Consider the following 20,197-nt stretch of genomic DNA (forward strand, 5'->3'; position numbering starts at 1 on the left):
ACCGTATACCCCAAACTTCAGCATAAAAGAAGAATGAGACTAAAAAAGACTGTCCTTGCCATGTCATCAACTCTTTGGGATCAATGAAGTAGAGTAAGACTTCACCACAATGCAATATGTATTGATATCAATTTGAATATAACAGGATTGGTGACTGCCTCCAGCTGTTCACTCTTCTTCCCTTCTCTGATAGGAGCAAGCTAAAATTCTTATGTTATGGGATTAGGTAGGAAGTAACTGCCTCATGATTATTTGAAACTTTTAAAGTTTAATGTGCGATCAGTTGTGTCTAGTCTAAATTTCACTGTTGTTGCTTTGTGCTTTTTGTAACAGTAGCTACCAAAAACCTCCTATATTTCATTAACTTTGTCATAACGTGACCCCCATACCTTAAGGATAAAATTTCTGGATCGTGCCTACTATGTTGTGGAGATATCTCACCTACTCTTCTCCAACACTATTCTCCTTTGTGCAAATTACCAAAAAAAAAAAAAACCCTCTGCCGAATCATGAAAAATGGTGACCTAGTGAGCCAGAACAGGATTTCATTCAGTCTTCAGTCCAGTGGTATGCTGGTAAATGCTTAAAAACCCACTCAGAGGCAGGGAAGGGCTTCTTCATAGCATTTGCTGATGTCAGTGGTATAAATACCACGGCCCGTTTCAAGCCGTCAATGTGAAGTCAGCCAGCTCACTGAAAATTTAACAAGTGGTTATGAGCTGACTCTGGCACACCACTGGGACTCCTAACTTACCCTTCAGCAGGGTGCATTCACGTGGTTACCAAACTGTACCAGGGTACACAATGGCCCGGTTCACCACACTGTGTGCCAAACTTAGTCTGAGTGGCCGAACTCACTTGGCAAGAGTAGATACTATGAGAGTTAGCGGGCACAAATGGGTGTTTCACACGTACTGCTAACCAACTGGACTGGAATCTACATTTTTTTTTTATTTCATTCATCTTGCTTCCACCCCAAGGAGGCACCAGTACTATTGCTCCACGGTTAAAAGAAAGTCAAAGGAAAGGGAAAGAATCTTGCAGGACCCACTAAGGACAGTAGGCAGACCTATTTTTCTGTCAACTATTACAACTCTACATTCCTTTTTTGCAGATGCCAAATACCTTCCTGTAAGTTCCTTTTAGTTCACTGTGCCACTTAGCTTGGTTTAAAAAAAAAAAAAAGAATCCGGGTGTTTTTTGCTTAAAAAAAAAAAAAGTCAAGGAGAGGTGTCTGGGTTTCATCACCAACAGAACTTACCCGTTTGACACAGTATGAGCCGTGAAGCCTCTCTGCCCATTGTGAGCACTTACAGAAATCCCCTGTGAGTGAACTTCTGCAGCAAAGCACTGCTGATTTTGTAAGATAACCCCTGCATCCCATGAGCGACAGGTCTTGATCTGGGCTTGAGAGATGTAATATTTTGATAAAAAACGGCACTTCCTTTTGAAGCATGTATTTGCGTGTGTTGAGCAGTACCGCTAGAACCTCAGTGAGCGCCTAGGCGAGGCTGACAGTCTCTCCCAGCTCCCTCCAGACATAGACCCTCCTTCACATATCTAAATGTAGCAGTAATTAGCATCCATAAACCACAAATGTGGCTTGGTTTTTTCCCCCCCACTTTCAGAAGCATCAAAATAGTCTGTATTTCTCATGAGTGCAAAAAAGTTGTACACCTCAAAAGATATTGAGACCCTGACATGGAAAACTACTGGGGATGGGAGCTCTAGCTCCTGAGGGGGGGAGAATTATTTTTTCAGCAAACTTTCTAATTAAAGTTCTTATCTTTGACCTAAGCATCACACAAGGTATCAGCATAGAGAAAATTTAAGGCCTTCCTTTCAAAAAATTATCAGATTCAACTTTTTTCATGGAATCAGTCACAATCCTAACTCTTACACAAAGGAATAATTAAATAAATACACTAATTGATCACCACTGTACAATTAATTAAAAAGAAATCTATTTCACAGTGAGAATCAGGTATATCTGATATTCGATTGTAAAGATTTTGAAGATGAAGGGTGTAGTGGGCTGAATGTATCCCCAAAGTTCACGTCTGTCAGGAACTTCAGAATGTGACTTTATTTGGAAATCAGGTCATTGTAGATGTAATTAGTTAAGAGGAGGTCACACTGGATGAGGGTGGGCCTTTAACCCAATGACTAGTGCTCTTATAAGAAGAGGAGAAGACATACAGAGATATACTCAGGGAAGAAGGCCATGTGTTGACAGAGGCAGAGATTAGAGTTGTGCTGTTACAAGCCAAGGAACACCCAGGATTGCTGGGGGTCACCAGAAGCTAGAAAGAGGCAAAGGAGGATTCTTTTTCTAGAGCCTTTTAGAGGGAGCATGATGGTGCTGACACCTTGATTTGGGACTTCTACGCTCCCAAACTGTGAGAGAATACATTTCTGCTGCTTAAGTCACCCGGTTTGTGGTAATTTGTTATAGAAGCCCTAGAAAACTAATACAAACGGTAAATGTGCAACTTAAGCAGGGTAAACAGCTGAAGCTGATGGATATTGAGATATATAGTGTACTTTTTGCCCAGTAGCAGCTCCAGAAAAAACTGCCAGTGTAAGTAGAAAAAGATGGTGGTTGGTTGTTAGGAATGCTGAAAAATGGAAGCCAGTATCATGTTAAATGCAGGGTGTTGATAGCCAAATTCATATTCCCTAATTATTCAAAGAAGAAAAGAAATGCCATCAGCATATTCATGGCGAATCAAAAACTCAAAACATACATACAAATGACAGAATCTTTCCTTCCTTATTCTAAGTGGGAAATGGCAAAGATGGGGATCCAATTTCAGAGGAAGAAGGACTGAAACAAAAAGCTGTGAGTTTCTACCTCAGTCATTCTGCCTTTAACTTCATTTCTTTTTCACAGGGCCCCGCTGGGATGATATTCCACCATCTGGTGTGTCATCTCTACCTAGTTATATCCCTGGGTACACTACTGTTAAAACACATCTTACCTCTAACCCTGATCTCCAGAGGCTTTATTTTATTCTGTTCCTCTGTGAACACAGGCCAGATACAAGCCATAAAGATATTCTCTCTCTCATGATACATTATAATTGCTTTAACACCTGGTTTTGACATTACAGTATCTCAGTGACATTTTACATCCCACAGGAAAGTCTCAATATCCTCTGTATTCAGTGAAGTGCCTATGATACTCCCAGCACTCACTCAATGCTAAACAAACATAAAGACTTGGGGAACCCTGGGTTATTTCCTACTGCTCAAGACCAGTCTGACAACAGTTGGAGTTGGTCGTTACTAAGAAGAGAAATAATAATTGTTCATAGGAGTCAATGACCAGGCTGGAAAAATAACTCTCAGCCTCTTCAAAAATCTAGATGGGTTATATCACTTCTTAGGTAGGTATTTTTAGAAAGATGTAAACGTGGGCTACTAGGGCTCTTTTTTTCAAAAAGTTTGTAATGTAATGGGATGAAAGTTTGTCATGCACAAACAATTCCAGGTGGATAGAGTATAATTAGGCTTAAATAAGTATTAATTAAACACACTCCAAAAACTCAGCTCTAAGACCACACTTGGGGGAGCTGGGACAGTGCAAGCAGTCCTCATGGAGGAAACAAACTGGAGTTGATTTAAATATCTCCAGTGCATCAGTCTACTAGGTTTAAATTTTCAGGAAGAAGGGAGGAACCAACTAAGTGGTAAACACAACACTGAATCCACATATGGTTTTATTTGTGACCAATTAATTTATATAAGTTATAGTGGCGCAGAGATATACCCACAGTATATGTGTATGATAAACAGAGCTGTTAGTGATGTATATTTTTCTAATTTTAAAAATAACAGTGTTAGGGACTTCCCCAGTGGTCCAGTGTAAAGAATCCACCTTCCAATGTAGGGGATGTGGGTTCAGTCCCTGGTCAGGGAACTAAGATCCCACATGCCGCGGGGCAACTAAGCCCGTGCGCCACAACTACTGAGCTGGCACACCTCAACTAGAGAGCCTGCGTGCCACAAACTACAGAGCCCGCATGCTCTGGAGCCCACCCGTCCCAACTAGAGTGAAGCCCACGCGCCGCAATGAAGAGCCCGCGTGCCACAACTAAGACCCAATGCAGCCAAAAATAAATAAATCTTAAAAAAAAAAAATAGTGTTAGACTCCCCATTGATGCCCTTTTGATATGCTTACATGAACCTTGTTCCTTTCAAGGTCCAAAAGCTTTCTTACATCATCACACAATAAATGTATACACTAGGCCAGGAGTCGGCAAACTACGGTTTGCAGGCCAAATCTGACCCACTTACTGCCAGTTTTTTTTTTTTTTTCTGGTTTTTTCACCCCCCTCAAGATTTTATTATGAAATTTTCAGAAATACAGAGAAGTTGAAAGAATTTTACAGTTAACAACCATTTAACCACCCCTGCATTCTATCACTAATGCCAGTTTTTTTTTTTTTTTTTAAACCTCAGTAAGGCTGTTTTAATTTTTATTTATTTATTTATTTATTTATTTATTTATTTATTTATTTATGGCTGTGTTGGGTCTTCGTTTCTGTGTGAGGGTTTTCTCTAGTTGCAGCAACTGGGGGCCACTCTTCATCGCAGTGCGCGGGCCTCTCACTATCGCGGCCCTCTCACTATCGTGGCCTCTCTTGTTGCGGAGCATAGGCTCCAGACGCGCAGGCTCAGTAGTTGTGGCTCACGGGCCTAGTTGCTCCGCGGTATGTGGGATCTTCCCAGACCAGGGCTCGAACCCGTGTCCCCTGCATTGGCAGGCAGATTCTCAACCACTGCGCCACCAGGGAAGCCCCTAATGCCAGTCTTTATAAATAAAGTTATTGAATGCCATGTGCATTAATTTCTGTATCTGCTACAGCTGCTTTACACTACAACAGCAGAGTTGAGAAGCTGCAACAGAGATCGTATTGTCCACAAAGTCCAAGATATTTACTACCTGGCGCTTTGCAAAAAAATTTACCAACTCCTGCACTAGGTTCCTAGGAATATATTGTTAAAAAAAAAAGATAAAAATATCTTTTTTTAAAAAAAATTAATTATTTATTTATGGCTGCACTGGGTCTTCGTTGCTGCACGCGGACTTTCTCTAGTTGCAGCGAGCAGGGGCTACTCTTCGTTGCGGTCCGTGGGCTTCTCATTGCGGTGGCTTCTCTTGTTGTGGAGCACGGGCTCCAGGCACACGGGCTTCAGTAGTTGCAGCATGCGGGCTCAGTAGTTGTGGCTCACGGGCTCTAGAGCTCAGGCTCAGTAACTGCGGCACACGGACTTAGTTGCTCTGTGGCACGTGGGATCTTCCTGGACCAGGGCTCGAACCCGTGTCCCCTGCATTGGCAGGCGGATTCTTAACCACTGAGCCACCAGGGAATTCCAAAAATATCTTTTTATCTTATGGGAAACAAGTAAATTTAACTTAAATGTTTATACCTTTAAAAAGTTTTTTTTCCAAATATTTTATTTTGCTTCTCAAACAACAATTCTAGTTGGGTAAAGACTTTTCCCTCTAAAAATTTAGTCTGCCTTTCCACTAGAGAAAAATAAAGTGTTTCTAATTTTTCTATAAGGTAATTTTCTAAGAGTTGGAAAATTAGAAAGATGCACATGATATGTTTAAATATGTAAATTAAACATGACAGCAATTATTCTGAATTTAAAACATTCCATGACCGGTCTTAGTTTCTAAAACGTTTTAGGGGACATTAAAAAATGCTTCCACTAAATTTAAACAGACTAAGATCCTCTAAAGCATACTTTAAAGTTATTTATAATCATTATTATATTATAGCTAAATTTCCCTAACTACCTTTAAAAGTATAATCCTAATTCTAGTCTTAATGTTTCCCTATGCTGAATATGGCAGAAGTGCCTTAATACATATTAAGATACATTATTATATAACTTTTACCAGGTAATGCTACTTTTCAGTTCTGTTATTTTATAATTTAGCATATATAATTTGTATATACTGATCATATTATATCTTTTGAAAAAGCAGAGGCCTGGTAACAACCTTTCCCCAGATACATGACCCAGATTAAGTGCCAGCATTACATTATATTACATTACAGTACAGTAATCAGTTTGGAGCTTAATCATGAAATGATGAATTAATTTTTCAATGCTAAAGTTAGCCTATTCATTTTTTTCTAAGTCAGGCTTAGCAGAAAGAACTGTTTCTTCTCTTTTCCAAATTATTTAGAATGATTGATTGTATCGTCTAGTCTCTACCAGGAACTACATGACACTCCCAGACCCCTAACAACTGAGAAAAATACACAGGTATCCCATTAATCCACTGACACGTAGTTGGAGGTAAGGTGATAGAAACGGCATAGGCGTCACAGCAGTTGAAGTTGATCCTTGGAAGCACTTCTGGAGCAGGGTCAAAACACAGAGGCCAGGAATCTATTGTATGGATTCCTAGAGAAGTGCTGTACCACATGGCTTTTAATAATATTTGTTTCAAATTCCTATTGTTGAATGGAATTATTTGGTTTCTTGTTTATACTTGAGTATTTCATCTGTTTTTTCCCCCCGACTAGCTGAAAACATAAAACTCATAGGCTACTTCTGAACTCAGAACAAATTCTAACATAAATTATAAATTCCCAGACCAAAAGTTGTATAGGGATCATCATTTCAAACCTAAACTTCATGATGTTTCCTAGCAGAACTCAGAAACCCTAACTCGGAAGAATGCCAGCCAAAGGCACAGTTATCATTTGCCTCTTTCTGAGTGTGACTCCATGGATGTCACTTTCAAAAAGTTTCACGAAGCTGGTAGAACACCATATGCCTTTCCTCAGCACAAATGACCACATCCTGTGCCAGGCAGCATTTTTCAGTCTCTGTGGTTGAGAACTGGTACAAATTAATGTATAGCTAGGCAGAGCTGGAATATTAGTTGAAGCTGTGATTTGAGTCTCAGAAGTTTTAGACATAGAACTCCATTTCTTGGTCCTTAAGAATCTAAGACAAAAGAAGAAGACCTGGAGAAACAATTTTTGTGTTCTTCTTTTCTTCCTTTAAGGAAAAAAATGTGTGTGTGTGTGTATGTGTGTGTGTGTATTTTTTTTTAACGAAACAAATATCTACTGCACATCTACTATGGGCCAAGTACTATTCTAGGTGTTGCAAATACCTAGAGAGAAAAAGAAAACTCAAGATCCTGGCTCATGAAGGGTGGAGGGAGAGACACAATAAACAAATAAAACTCCAAAATTATCCGTTGCAAAGTGCCATGCAGAGAATTAAAATAGCCTACTGCATTAAAATAACTGGGTTGTCAAGGAAAGTCTCTCTGAAGAAATGACATTAAGATGAGATTTGAGTGATATTCACAAAGCAATAGTGATAAGATTTAGCAACATAAATATTAGTATAAAATGTTTGCAATGCTAATATAAATATAGTGCTCAAAATTCCAAAAAAAGCCTGGAAGTATTCCATAATGCTAATACAGACTATATTTGGGTGGTAGGATAGAAGTGGGTTTTTCTTTTTTCTTTCTACTCCTATGAACTTTCCAAGCTGTGGTAAAACACAAAAATGTATTTAGTCTTTGTCCCCAATTCCTTACACAGAGTTCCTAAAACCCTTGAAATTTACTGAGTTATAAGAGTGTCTTCTGCTATTCATAACAAGCCCCTTTCAATCACACCTGAGTTTATGCTACTGAGGTGACTTAGGGTGCAGCCCCTAGAAAGCCTCAGGATGGGTTGGTCACCAGAAAGACCAAGTGATTAGAGGGTTGGAACTTTCAGCCCCACCCACCAACCTCCAGGAAAGGGACTAGAGATTGAGCTCTATAAAAACTCTTGAACTGTAAGATTCAGAGAGCTTCTGGTGAAGACACCAAGCTGCTGAGAAGATGGTATGCCCAGAGAGGACATGGAAGCTCTGCACCCTCCCACCTCATAGCTTGCCCTATGCACCTCTTCCATTTGGCTGTTCCTGAGTTGTGTCCTTTATGAGAAACCAGTAATAGTATGTAAAGTGTTTTCCTAAGTTCTATGAGTCATTCTAACAAATTATCAAACCTGAGTGGGGGTTGTGTGAAAACCTGAATTTGTAGTCAAGTTGGACAGAAGTGCAGGAAACCTGGGGACCTGGTACTTTCAAGTGGTGTCTGAAGTGAGGACAGTCCTGTGGGACTGAGCCCTTAACCTGTGGGTTCTGCGCTAACTCTAGAAGTCAGTAGCAGAATTGAATTGATGGTGAATTGGTGTCTGAAGAATCAGTTGTTGGTGTTGGAAACATCCCACAATAGGTGTCATGAGTGGGATTTGCTAGAATAGTCCTGGCTCATGGAAACATATGGTTTGGGAAGAAAAAGGAAGAAAAAGCAGGGGATGAAGAACCTCTGATTCCTGGCTACATGGTCACCCGTGTTATGGAGCAGCAGTTGTGCTGTGATCAGTTACTAAAAGTAAAATTACCAAGGGTATTCAGAGGTGGATCCAACTCTTGGGAAGTTGACTCACTGGATATGTGTAGAAATGCCAACTAATAAGAGAAAAGCAAAATGTACAATTCCTTGGTTACTGTTATCTGCAAAGCCAAAATGAAATGAAAAGAGAGTTCTGGGTCAGACCTTGATGATAAACCAAGCTCAGATTTCAGTTGGTTTGTGCTTCAGATACTAGGCTCAAAGATTCCCCCAAAAGGAAAAATTATGTGGGAACAGTAGAGAGTACCTCTAAGACTTCTGGTCACCAAGAAGGTAGTTCATGTGGCGGGAAGGCAAAACCAAGAAACTACTGAAACCAGGGGGTAGGGTGTGAAGGAGTTGTCTTATTTTGTGAATCAGTATCATCAGCTTCATGGAGAACCTTTACTAAAATGGATTGTGAGCGTGACTAACTTAGGGGCATTGTCTTTAGTTTTGAATGCTGCAGAGTGGAAGAGCATGTCTGGGTTGATCCAGGACCCACAGCTCACTACGGAACAATGACAGATGATTATACATGATCCACAAACACAGCACGTTTTTCCTGAGGGAATGGTCAGCCTGGTTGGCTGGATAAAAGCCACTGTAAGGTCTGTCTACCCTGAGAAAGAGGACTGTCCAACTCCCTATATAAGTGCCAAGTAGAACAACCCAGATGAAGCAGCTGATATGTTTCATATGTAAGCCATATGGGACTGACTTTGTGATAACCAAGATAGTCACTCACTAAATATGCCTATTACCCAGGTCTTGGTAAATGCTGTGGATTAAGGGGGTGTTCTACGCATGTACATGTTGTAAATAGTATGGTAAAGTTGGTGCAGCCACAGGAGGAAATGGGAACAAGGTCTGGAAGGAAGAAGTTTATTATACTCACAGGGTCCATAGAGGGGGTCACCACATACCACACAGGGCCACAGGGGGAAGCACCAGTGTCAGTCAGGATGCAGAAAAGAGGAAGGAAAATCCTAGGCTAGAGCCTTCACTGGAGTTTCCGAGAAAAGGCAAGGCAGGCAGGATAAACAGTTTAGGACTGCCTGGTTTGAATAATTCCAGCAGGCTTTGGGACACAGGAGTGGTCTCTAGTTGTCTGCTACTTGGCCCTGGATTGATTTCAGACAGGGGAAATATTAGTTCAGTTCATGAGATTTAGATAAGGAGATGGTTGGGGGGTATGGACTCTGGATTGGTTGGTTTATATATGAAAAGCATGCTCCTGGCCAAGTCCTTTGCTGTCTCTAAGAACTAGCTATCCCTGGGAAGGGCAGTCTTTCCCTGGGTCTGTAAGGTCCCCAAACATCAAAGCATCAAATATACAGAAAATAAGAAAATATAGTTAATAAAACTGGCCCTGTGATGAATAGATGCCAAAAAGACAAATACAGAATCTAAGAAAACACAGAACAGGGGACCTCTTTTGCATGGGCATCCCATTTAATATTACTGCTTCCAGATCAAGCAACAGTCTGAGAAGCCTTATTGAATCTGCTGTCTCAGCTTCCTCTCTTGTGTCTTTCAGATGCTAATAAAAACATTAGGTTAATTAACAAGAAAATGAGGAGAGGCAGAAGGGAGAGTCAAGGGACTTGTCCCATCAAGGTAGAAAATTGTAAATGGTTATCAAGAAGTAAAATGAATAAAGGAAACATTGATAGGGCCAAAATAAAGAAGAAAAAGAGAGGGGAGAGTTAAAGGACTCATTTCAGCAGGATGAAAATCTTTAGATAGTTATCAAGAAATGGGATAAATAAAATGGACATTGATAGAGTTGAAACAACGGTCTTAATATAGCACTATAGAAAGTTGGGTGGACCAAAAGGACCCCCTGCTAGTTCCTCTACTTTAAAGGGCCCTGAAGAAATCCACTCAATTCACTCCAGTGTAAAAACTAGAAGGCAAAGATTGCAATGAGAAATCTGACCTGAAATCACCTAGGGCAACGGGCAGGTTAATCTTTGTCATAACAAAAGAGCCAGGGTCCCCTGGCTCAACCTCTCACTAGGGACCCAAATTCTTTTGCACATGAAGAGATAAAATAGTCAGGGGGGTGGAGAAGAAAAGTTTCTGGAACTCCCTGACATGGGTACCTCATGCACTGTGCTACCAGAACATGTTAGTGAAGCCCTAAAGGGGGCTCCGATTAGATTGAGAGAATATAGAAAAGTAAGGGTTGATAGGATTAAGGTGGTAGTTTGGATGAAAACTGGGATGTTTTAAACAAGCTTTACATGGAGAAATTGTGTCTCCTTTACCTGAATGTTTTATGAGAATGGATATTATGTCCAACTGGGGAACATCTCTCTTACCTAATATTGTAAAACCAAAACCTGTTGATGAAGTCCTATGGAGGTTACAGTTAGGAATATAAGGGTTGCAATAAAAAAAAAAATGGGCCAAAGACCTAAATAAACATTTCTCCAAAAAAGACATACAGATGGCCAACAGGCACATGAAAAGATGCTCAACATAGATAATTATTAGAGAAATGCAAATCAAAATTACAGTGAGGTACCACCTCACACTGGTCAGAATGGCCATCATAAAAAGTCTACAAATAACAAATGCTGGAGAGGGTGTGGAGAAAAAGGAACCCTCCAACACTGTTGGTGGGAATGTAAATTGGTGCAGTCACTATGGAAAACAGTATGGAGGTTCCTCAAAAAACTAAAAATAGAGTTCCCATATGATCCGGCAATGCCACCCCTGGGCATGTATCCAGACAAAACTATAATTCGAAAAGATACATACACCCCAATGTTCATAGCAGCACTATTTACAATAGCCAAGACATGGAAGCAACCTAAATGTCCATGGACAGATGAATGGACAAAGAAGATGTGGTATGTATACACAATGGAATACTACTCAGCCACAAAATAGAATGAAATAATGCCATTTGCAGCAACATGGATGGGCCTACAGATTGTCATACTAAGTGAAGTAAGTCAGACAGAGAAAGACAAATACATATGATATCACTTATATGTGGAAGCTAAAATATGACACAAATGAACTTATTTACGAAATGGAAACAGATTCACAGATATAGAAAAGAAACTTACGGTTACCAAAGGGGAAAGGGGGTGGGGGAGGGATAAATTAGGAATTTGGGATTAGCAGATACAAGCTACTATATATAATACAGATAAACAACAAAGTCCTACTGTATGGCACAGGGAACTATATTCAATATCCGTTTTGTAATAAATCAAAACGGAAAATAACATTAAAAAGAATATGTATATATATGTATAACTGAATCAATTTGCTGTACACCAGAAACTAATAGAACATTGTAAATCAACTATACTTCAATTTTTAAAAAAAGGAATATAAGGGTTGGTTGATTAAGGTGAAAGTTTGGAGGAAAATTGGTATGTCCGAAGTGGTTGTACCTCTTTTACCTGAATGTATGATGGGTATGGAAATTGTGTCTGACTGGGGAACTACTTTGTAAAACAGGAGGCATGTAAATCTATCCTTCAAGCGATATTAATTGGACATGCTGAATGAGGATGGATAAGATTGCCCAAGTCCACAGAGTGTAGAAGAGAAGCTGGAGTGCTGGTGCGGACAAATTCTGTGCGATAGCTCTATGTAGAACATAGATTGGGGCTTACGGCAAAAGCCTGGGAGTGCTTCCCAGTGATAACTATGGGGAGGATGGAATAGAGAATTTCTATTTGAGAGGCAATTAGTAGGCTGATATCAGACATTAATTGAAACTGCCCCTATGATTGCAGGACAAAAAATAATCTTAATATCTGAAACACCCATGACGTCTTAGGAGATGTCAGAAAAATGCTCTAATGGGGAGGGCAATGCCCAGAAGAGTTCCATAATAAAATGCAAATGGTTTATACAGGATTGTGCTACAAGGGGAATGTAAGCAGGAGATACTCACAAGCAGGGAGGCTCTTTTCTCCTAGGACTGACTTTTGAACTGTGTAAGGAGCTGCCGGATTCTATCGTCACTTGGACAGTGCCCTATAAACAGCTCTTGACTGACCAACAAAACGCTGCTTGGTTTATGGATGGCAGTTCCAAGGTAAAGGTGATTTACCAATCACCAAGGTAAACGGCCAATATCCTGTTTGGAAGACTACCACTCTGATTGAAGAAGGTAAAAACAAATCAGTTTGGTGGGATGAATTACATGCTGTTTACCTAACAGGGATGGAAGAATCGAACAACAATGAAAGCCTCCATGTTTTGGGTTTTACCTGACTCATGAGTGATGGCCAATGGTCTGGCCATACCGATAAGCAGAGGGCTATGGAAGTCTGGTCTATTAAAGGGATGTCCATATGGACCATAGCCGTATGGAAATCACTATGGGAATTGGACGGGTACATTAAAGTAGGACAGGTTGATGCCTAACAGAAGAAACCCCTTCCTGGATTGGATGATGACCAATCATCCACGGATATTATGGGGTATTAGCTTGAGGTGGCCACTTGGGTCCATGAAATAAGTAGACATTTGGGGACCAAAGCAGTGCAGAGGGCTGAATCTGGACATATTCCTTTTGTACCCTCTGAGGCTCAAAATGCCAACAAGAACTGTTCAGTATGCCAACAAGAAAAACAGAGGCTGCAGATGGCTATGGGGAAGATTCCTCAGGGGGAAGACCCCACACACAGCTGGCAAGTGGATTACACTGAACCAATGTCAGTAGCCCCAGTGGGCTACAAATGGGTTTTGATAGACTAGGCGTTGACTCTGGACTGGGCTTTGCTTAGCTGGTGGTAGATGCAAATGGTCCAAGTACTATAAAAGAACCGGAACATAAGATATTGCACCCATTTGGACCACCAAATCACATTTATTCAGAGCAAGGAACACACTTTACAGCTCATAATATCAAATAATGAGTAGGCAGAGAGATATTCTCCTCAGAATAATAGTTTCATAGGGAATTGGAACAGGCAGTTGAAACATTGGTTGTTTAAAACAGGGGGAGATGTAGGCATGAAAGGTTGGTTTATATGTCTTCAAGAGTGTGTGTTCAGGGACTTCCCTGGTGGCGCAGTGGTTAAGAATCTGCATGCCAATGCAGGGGACACAGGTTCGAGCCCTGGTCTGGGAAGATCCCACATGCCACGGAGCAACTAAGCCCGTGCGCCACAACTACTGAGCCTGCACGCCTAGAGTCGGTGCTCCACAACAGGAGAAGCCACTGCAATGAGAAGCCCATGCACAGCAACGCAACTAGAGAAAGCCCGCACACAGCAACGAAGACCCAACGCAGCCAAAAATTAATTAATTAATTTTAAAAAAAGAGTGTGTGTGCACACTCAACATAAGAGGAGCTAAGGCAGTGTTGTCCCCACTAGATAGACTCCTCTGTTTTTCTGGTGGATCTGGGGAAGAGACGGTGGGGAGAGGCTGCTAGTATGACTATGTAATTTCTTCCATGGGAGGAAGATGATGGTATGACTATATGATTATTTCCAAGAAGAGAGGACACTGGTATGATAACTATACTTTTTTTTTCTTCTCCACATACCTCAACTTTCTCTTTCCTATCTGATGCCCTGTAGTCACAGGACCAGGGATGCAACTACAAGTGCCAGAAACAGGGATGATTCCTAAGCAAGAAATTGTAACTATAGTTTTAAACCGTTATGTCAGAATTCCTAAAGGCCTGATAAGGCAGGTTGTGTCTTCATTCCATTTGGCAAAATTAAGGTTAACACTGAAAGTAGCCACTGCCTGGTGGTAAAAATAGCCCACTAGTTCTGTACCTAAGTAACTCTACCTTACATGAATAGAAGTGAACTCACGGGGAGGCACTTACTAGACTAGTATTGTTGCCTGAAATCTAGAACATCACAGTAGCTGAATCTAAAGTTCCTTCTAAAGGTGGAAAAGTTTAAGTATAAATAAATGGAGAGAAGGAGGAATAGTAGTTGAGGGCAAAGGAATGAATCAATGGGCTATGCAAAGAAGGAAATCCAATATTATATTACAATCTCAATAGAGACTCAGGGCAAGGGAATAATATTGTGTTTTAGCTTAGTTATACCAGATGCTTGAAAAGGTGAAGCCATGTATTGCTGAGACCACTACTGCATTTGGAACCTGACAAGATCAAATGGAAGTCTGCAAATCTGAGCGGTCTCACCGTAGAAGACATTTTCATATGCTATGATGATGGACTGGACTAATTAATGACTGAGTGTGACTCTAGTAATGTGCCAGTATGTTTTGACTTCTGTGATGCATTTGCTGTAAGAGATTCATGGTCAAAGACTACATTTGGTCTTTGTCCCAGGTTCCTGGTACGAAGTTCCTAAAACCCTTGAAATTTCCTGAGTGATAGAGTGTCTTTTGCTATTCATAACAAGCCCCTTTTAATCACACCTGAGTTTATGCTGAGGTGACTTAAGGTGCAGCCCCTAGATAGCCTCAGGATGGGTTGGTCACCAGAAAGACCAAGTGATTAGAGGGTTGGAACTTTCACCCACCAACCTCCAGGAAAGGGACTGGAGATTGAGCTCTATAAAAACTCTTGAACTGCAAGATTCAGAGAGCGTCTGGTGAAGACATCAAGCTGCTTAGAAGGTGGTGTGCCCAGAAAGGGCATGGAAGCTCTGCACCCTCCCATCCCATAGCTTGCCCAAGGCACCTCTTCCATTTGTCTGTTCCTGAGTTGTGTCCTTTATGATAAACCAGTAATAGTATGTAAAGTGCTTTCCTAAGTTCTGTGAGTCATTCTAACAAATTATCAAACCTGAGGGTGGGGGTGGTTGTGGGAAATCCTGAATTTGTAGTCAAGTTGGACAGAAGTGCAGGTAACCTGGGGACCTGGTACTTTTAAGTGGTGTCTGAAGTGAGGGCAGTCTTGTGGGACTGAGACCTTAACCTGCGGGTTCTGCACTAATTCTAGAAGTTAGCATAAGAATTGAATTGAATTGAATTGCTGGATGCCCAGTTGGTGTCCGGAGAATTGGAGAATTGGTGGAAAATATCCCATACAAACTTTCTATCATGAACATGTATTACTTTTATAATGGAAAAGAGTAAAATAAACATATTATTTTAAAAATGAAATACAATAAGACAACCCACAGAATGGGAGAAAATATTTGCAAATGAAGCGACCTACAAGACATTAATCTCCAAAATATACAAACAGCTCATGCAGCTCAATACCAAAAAGACAAACAACCCAATCAAAAAATGGGCAGAAGATCGAAATAGACATTTCTCCAAAGAAGACATAAAGATGGTCAAAAAGCACATGAAAAGATGCTCAACATCACTAATTATTAGAGAAACGCAAATCAAAATTATGATGAGGTACCACCTCACACTGGTCAGAATGGCCATCATGAAAAAGTCTACAAACCATAAATGCTGGGGAGGGTGTGGAGAAAAGGGAACCCTCCTACACTGTTGGTGGGAATGTTAATTGGTACAGTCACTATGGAGAACAGTATGGTGGTTCCTTAAAAAACTAAAAATAGAGCTACCATATGATCCAGCAACCCCACTCCTGGGCATATATAAAGAGAAAACCATAATTCGAAAAGAGTCATGCACCACAATGTTCATTGCAGCTCTATTTACAATAGCCAGGACATGGAATTGACCTAAGTGTCCATCGACAGATGAATGGATAAAGAAGATGTGGCACATATATACAATGGAATATTACTCACCCATAAAAGAACAAAATTGAGTTATTTGTAATGAGGTGGATGGACCTAGAGTCTGTCATACAGAGTGAAGTAAGTCAGAAAGAGAAAAATACCATATGCTGACGAATGTATGTGGAATCTAAAAAAAAGGTACTGATGAACCTAGTGGTAGGGCAGGAATGGAGATGCAGACATAGAGAATGGACTTGAGGACACAGTGGGGGAAGGGGAAGCTGGGACAAAGTGGGAGAGTGGCATTGACGTGTATGCACTACCAAATGTAAAATGGATGGCTGGTAGGAAGGTGCTGCACAGCACAGGGTGATCAGCTCGACGCTTTGTGATGACCTAGAGGGGTGGGATAGGGAGGGTGGGAGGGAGGCTCAAGAGGGAGGGGATATGGGGATATATGTGTACAAATAGTTGATTCACTTTGTTGTGCAGCGGAAACTAACACAGCATTGTAGAGCAATTATACTCCAATAAAGATGAAAAAAAAAAGATGTGGTATGTATATACAGTGGAATATTAGCCATAAAAAAGAATGAAATAATGCCATTTGCAGCAACATGGATGGGCCTAGAGATTGTCATACTGAGTGAAGTAAGTCAGACAGAGAAAAACAAATGTCATATGATATCACTTATATGTGGAACCTAAAAAAGAATGGTACAAATGAACTTATTTACAAAACAGAAATAGAGTCACAAATGTAGAAAACAAACTTATGGTTACCAAGGGGGAAGGACGGGGAGGGATAAACTGGGAGATTGGGATTGACATATACACACTACTATATATAAAATAGATAATAAGAGGCTACTGTATAGCACAGGGAACTCTACTCAGTAATCTGTAATGACCTATATGGGAAAAGAATCTAAAAAAGAGTGGATATATGTATATGTATAACTGATTCACTTTGCCGTACAGCAGAAACTAACACAACATTGTAAATCAACTATACTCCAATAAAAATTAATTTTAAAAAATTTAAAAAAAGAAGTTAGTATAACTTGAACACTGAATAAGCACCTTAAATTCTCAAAATCTGCTGACATCCTGTAGCAAATTATTAAATGTAAATATTTGTAAAGTGAACAAAACTGAATTCCTTCCAACTCAACCCACAAATGCAAGTTTTCCTTGGAGATTTCCTGATTTCTTCTCCATGTTGAGCCTGAACGATACCTTTAGTTTCTGGTCTATACACTACGGCTCACCTCCTATGTCTTCATCTTGATTGGCTGGGCCTTCTGTACCATCCACATTTTCTGTTTCATGAGGTTTGGTTAAATCGTAGTCATGCAAAAGCACCGAACCTTCTAGGAGATAAGAAGAATTTTAACTATGCAGTCAACTTCAAAGGATTTTTATAAACATGTATTAAGTAAGACTCCTATTTCAGCTTCACCCAATCCCTTAGTGATAGACAATATCGCTTTCACATACACCCAAGAAAGATATATGTGAAAACTCTTGAGGTTTAGAAAGATGCCCAAGGTTCATGTGCCTTTCCATTAGACATCATTTTCTTGACTATTTCTTTCACCTGAGTTAAAATGCACTCAAGTTCCTTTGGATTGAAATTCTCTCTCCTTTGGTATATCTCAGAATATTCGGTAGGCTGCTATTGCTAGTTAAGACCAAGAAATATTAACATATAGTGATGAGAAATACTGAGTCTGAAACTACTGGCATAACTCAATTTGAGAAAGATGCTTTCCTGAGAGGAAGCCTGTAAGCTTCTGTACCAAATCCTATTTTCCCTTTCTGTTCACATTATAAATGTGATTCTGTGGAAAGCATATTGGCTCCCAAATTCCTTTATTTCATCAAACATTTACTAAATGTTGACAAGGCTACAGATATGAATAGGTTATAATTCCTGTCTTCAAGGAGCTTATACTTTACAGATGTAGATAAAACAAACGCACAACTATAATGCAAGACTCAGGCCTATAATGTAGACTCAGAGACGAGATTAAGGGGAAAAAAAAGTGTTATGGGAGTTCCTAAGTAAAAGGCAGTAGACATAATAAAAGCATGGTTAAATAAACAGCAAACTTAACAAAAATCAAGTTTAACAAAAATATAATTTTGTACAATAAATATTGATAATATTAGAAGTAAGGACGAAGGCATGACGTAGCTGGAATTATTTCACATATAAGCATGGTAGCTTAACAAAAAGATGATAACAAAAGAAATGAACAGAAAAGATACCCGCTTGCTATCAAACTCCTTCCCAATTTTCAATAAAATATTTGCCAAGAATCTATTACATGCAACAAATAAAGACACTGAATCCTGTGGCACTAAGGAGGGGCTGAAATAAGAGAGGTGATTAGAAACTGCAGGGGCTTCCTTTCAGCTGCAGGCATGACTGAACACATGGAGCAGGACATTTTACTGGCATGTAGGAGTAAAATGGAAACATATTACATAAAATCCATGACTAAGAGGTCCTGAAAATGTGGTCATCATGGACTCAGGTTTTGATTTATAGGTAAAGTTTCTCTTTTCTGCATATTATAACATATACTCTTAGACAGTAAGACTCTAAATAGTTTACTTTTCTCAAGCCTGAAATAATGGACATAAAGTGCATGCCTGAACAACTAATATGAGGTACAGGTTCAATTAAAACATAAGGTTAGGGCTTCCCTGGTGGTGCAGTGGTTAAGAACCCGCCTGCCAATGCAAGGGACACGGGTTCAAGCCCTGGTCCTGGAAGATCCCACATGCCACAGAACAACTAAGCCTATGCGCCACAACTACTGAGCCTGTGCTCTAGAGCCCGCAAGCCACAACTACTGAGCCCACATGCCACAACTACCGAGCCCGCGTGCCTAGAGCCCGTGCTCCACAACAAGAGAAGCCACCACAATGAGAAGCCCGCACACCACAACGAAGAGTAGCCCCGGCTCGCCGCAACTAGAGAAAGCCCGCGCGCAGCAACAAAGACCCAATGCAGCCAAAAATAAATAAATAAATAAATAAATTTTAAAAAGTCAAAAACCAAAAAACATAAGGTTACAACTCACAGTAATATAACAAGGCACTTAAGTGGTAAATTTTGTAATGTAGCAAAAGCTTTGTTTCAAACAAAGTGAGTTAATCAATGGAGAAAACACAGAAGTTATTTTTAGGAAATAGATTATTTTAAATGTTTATAGTTTATTCTGGAGCAGGAGTCAGCAAACTGTGGCCTGAGGCCAAATCTAGCCATGGTCTGTTTTTGTATGGACCCAGGAGGTAGGAATGGTTTTTACAGTTTTAAAGGATTGTAAAAAACATAAAGAGGAATATGCAACAGAGACCATATAGGGCCCACAAAGTCTAAAATATTTACTCTCCGGCCCTGTACAAAAAGTTTGCTGACCACTGTTCCTGAGTGAAAAGCACAAGTTGTTCAAATATAAGCTACTATATTATTCAACAAAAACTGTCTTTATTCAAACCAATCAGTTGAAAAGATTTGAAAAGAAAATAAAAAACCAGTGATTAACGTTAGGTAGATGGTTTGGCTCTGTGATGCCAAAGAACTTATATGATCTAAATGGATATGTTATTTTTGTATCAGGAAGAGAAAACCACATTTTTTCCCCAACACATTTCCATAGCATTTTTATTGCAATCAGAATATTCCTCTTCCTTTGGTCTATTCAGTAAAGGTGTATTTTTAGAGTGGAAAGACCTGATGTTACCTGTGGGCACAGACTGCTCTTGAGTGCTTTTCAGTTCCACGTTTGGTTTTATATCTGAAAAGAAAAGGATTACAAATATTAGCTACTTACAGTAAATTTTTTCAGATTTGAGCACTCTAAATTTAATAAGGATACTATTTTGGAAGATTTAGTTGCTGATTTCCTCTTCAGAGCAGGACAATTCTTTCTCTTTATCCTCCCTAAAATATGCCTCAAGGAGAATAAAAGGAATCCATGCAGCAATTATACTTTAAAGAGATTAAGAGGAACAAATTAGTACTTTGTATTTACCCACATACTTACCATTTCTGGTGCTTTTCATTTTTTCATAAAGACCTGAGTGCCTATCTGGTATTGTCTCTCTTCAGTCTAAAGAGCTTCC

General features: G+C 39.9%; 1 protein-coding gene across 1 annotated transcript in view; it reads right to left on the bottom strand.

The window, feature by feature from the left end:
• Positions 1-19,864, bottom strand: part of IKZF3 (IKAROS family zinc finger 3) — a 59,646-nt gene extending 39,782 nt beyond the window's left edge. Inside the window, exons 1-2 of the mRNA XM_068530178.1 lie at positions 19,816-19,864; positions 17,329-17,430 (exon numbers count right to left, since the gene is read on the bottom strand). The gene's annotated coding sequence lies outside the window, so the exon portion shown is untranslated. The remainder of the gene's footprint in view (positions 1-17,328; positions 17,431-19,815) is intronic.
• Between the last annotated feature and the right edge of the window lie 333 nt (positions 19,865-20,197).

This window comes from Eschrichtius robustus, chromosome 20, assembly GCF_028021215.1.
Source record: "Eschrichtius robustus isolate mEscRob2 chromosome 20, mEscRob2.pri, whole genome shotgun sequence".
NCBI classification, from domain to species: domain Eukaryota; kingdom Metazoa; phylum Chordata; class Mammalia; order Artiodactyla; family Eschrichtiidae; genus Eschrichtius; species Eschrichtius robustus.